This window comes from Pinus tabuliformis, chromosome 9, assembly GCF_031772625.1.
Source record: "Pinus tabuliformis cultivar Carrire ecotype Pingquan chromosome 9, CPIR1, whole genome shotgun sequence".
NCBI classification, from domain to species: domain Eukaryota; kingdom Viridiplantae; phylum Streptophyta; class Pinopsida; order Pinales; family Pinaceae; genus Pinus; species Pinus tabuliformis.
In genome coordinates, this window is record NC_142307.1 from 1,844,720,557 (window position 1) to 1,844,723,550 (window position 2,994).

The following is a 2,994-nucleotide window of genomic DNA, read 5'->3' on the forward strand; positions in this document are numbered from 1 at the left end:
TTTCTAAGTCAGTTTTGATCTGAGAATGGGAATGCCTACCTCAGCGATGATATGATCTCATATATATATTTTGCATTGAATGTCTTTTACAGGTTCCGACCGGGCTCTCCACAAGATGATCCTCGAAATGATAAAGTACTTCACTCTTCCTAAATGATAAATGAAATCCTCATCTACTACAGACTTTGCACTTTAGGGGGAAATTTGTTACACAAAAATATCGTCACCATGACTATTTGCAGTTAGTATGGGTCTATCATCACTTGTACTGTCCTCCTAAGCAAGTCTCAAACCTCAGCTCTTCAAGTCAAGCTTTGAAAATGAGAGAAAGACATTAAAAATCAACAAAGCTCTGGTTCCGCACTTTCTCTCACCGTTGCCTGCGGTCCCGCACCCGCTTTTCACAAAAACTGCGGACCTGCCTGCTCTGTCCCTAAAGGAGTGGGTGCGGACCCCTATGAAAGTCAAAAAGGCGCAAGTTTATTCTAAAAAAATCACTTTGGGTTAATTCTAGATGATTCTAGAAGGAATTTTGACGTGGATTGGTCGCTCTTAGGTGGTTCATGCATCCCAAAAGAGGAGCTAATCCCTTGATGAGAGGAGCTATCCCTTTGAAGGAGGGCTTTATCCCTTTAAAGGAGGACCTAGTAACTTCCCTCCATTGCACTATAAATTAAGGCATTGGGCTGGTTGCTGGGGAGGTTAGAAGATGAACATTTTTTAGGGTAAATGCTGGTGGAATTGAGACTTCCTAGTTAAGCTTGAGAGGAGAGATCACATACCTTTTTGGCTTCATTGGGAAGAGAGTGAAACTTGTCAAAGTAGAGGAGACTTCTTGTTGGACCCTGGGAGGAGCTTGTACAACATCAAGGCATAGGTTGTAAAGTTCTTCTTTGATTTGAATTAATACAATCAGATTCATTTTTCTCAACAAATTGTCTTATGTCATTTGTTTCATGAATTCCTTGATCATCATGTTAAGTATGCTTTATGATATTGGCTTTTCAGGTGCTATTTAATTTATTTGCTTGTTTGTGTTTGCAGATTCGCAACAAGGGAGCTCATTTGGATCAAAGGAGCGAGGCTTCCAAAAACTTGCATTGGACCCAAGGTATGCCTAAACACTTGTTTGCCTTTGTTTATAAATGCATATTTAGAGAAAGATAGTTTTTTATTGGCTTGCTTGTCACTAGATATCGTTAGATTCTAGGAAGGTCTATCTTGTCCGCAAGATTGACTCATTCCGTGTGACAGTTAGCACCTATGATTGTGAATAAAAGGATCTAGATGAAATGATCTAATTTAGGAAGAAGTTGATCTCTACTCTAAAAGAGAACAAGGAGCTATGAGAATAAAATATCAAGAAAAAGGACCACTTGCACAATTATAAGCTTGAGATTGAGAAGTTGAGAAAAAATATAATTGATCTAAATTCTCAATAAGAAGAGGCTAGTAGATTGAATGGGAGGTTAGCCATTTAGCTAAATGATGGAGAAGCCTACTGTGAGAGACTATAAAATGAAGTAGACTCATTGAGACATGACCTAGAAAGGTCTAGTGAAGGCCTGTCTCAATATCAAAAGCTTGAGGAGATAAAAAAGGCTTTGAATGAGATGCTCGTTAAGCAGAGCCCCCCTCTCATCAAAGCTAGTTTGGGTTTCATAGAAAAACCAAGCTCCAATATTGTGAAGGATGAAGGGTCAACTTCCCAAGTAAAGGCAGTGTGAGGTTCCAACAACAACAAAGGGAAAGAAGTTAATGGGCATCAACGGCAAGGGAAGATAAGGCAGCAACAAAATAGTAAGAAGAAACAACAAGTAGAGTAGCAGAAGAGCACCAAGAAACGAAAAGCATGAATGCAAGGAAGTAGTGCAAGCCTATTTAAATTACAATGTACAACTTATTTGTTAAATAAATGAGATATGATTTCTATTAATAAAAATTTTAAAATAATTTAAATATCTAGAATTTTAAATCCATGGATTTTTCAGAGGAATGTGGATGGATCATTTTTAAGGTGTGCATTCTCAAATCGCGACTCGCAAGAAAAAAATCTATGCCTTACTCTTGAAACAGGAATTTGTTTTCAATATTCATATTTCAAGAGACTATAAATCAGATTCTCCATTAAGTTGGTATGAAGAGGTCCAAATCCAGCTAAGAGATGTCGTGAATGCAACTGTGAAGTGGCGAATGAGAGAAAGAAATAAAATATAAAATTGATGGAAAACAGGTGACGTATCTAATAAATTGACTCATCGATTCAATTCAATTTAGGGAACCAATTAACCATTGAAGGATTTCAAGAATTTATATTCGTTAGATTCTAGAATGGCCCTCATTAGCTTGGGAGGCACTTATAAATCCACCCATTATGCATTGTTCCATTGGTCTTTGAAACACATTATGCCCACAAACCGCCTTCGAGGGGTTTTTTAGTAGTGGTTTTGAATGCAAGGGTTTCTAGCCATGTGTTAGAGGCAATTTTCAACTCTGACGTCCTCCCTCTTCTTGTTAAATTTCTAACACAATGGGAGGTTCCCAAAAGCATGAGGACAGTCAATATGAGATTGCTTAATCTCTCCTTATTTAAGTTGTCGACTATTTACTCAAAGTGTAAAATTAGTAAAACCAACAATTGCCCCAAAAGGTGCAAAGAGAGGTCGATAGGTTTCTTAATTTGGAAAAATTGTATGAGGAACGCATGTGTAGATATGTATGCCATATGGCATATGTATTGGCATATTTCAATTTATATAAATATTCTAAAAGATTATATTTTAGTTATATATATATATATATATATATATATATATATATATATATAAATTGTAGAGCTCAGACTAGAAACACTAATTTGATACACCTCAAACAAAATACTAAAAATAGAGAATAACGAGTCTTGGAAACCACCATTTCAACTCAATTAAATGATTGGATTGTAAAATATAAATTCTAAATTGTATTTTAATTGATACTATTTTTTTCTAAAAA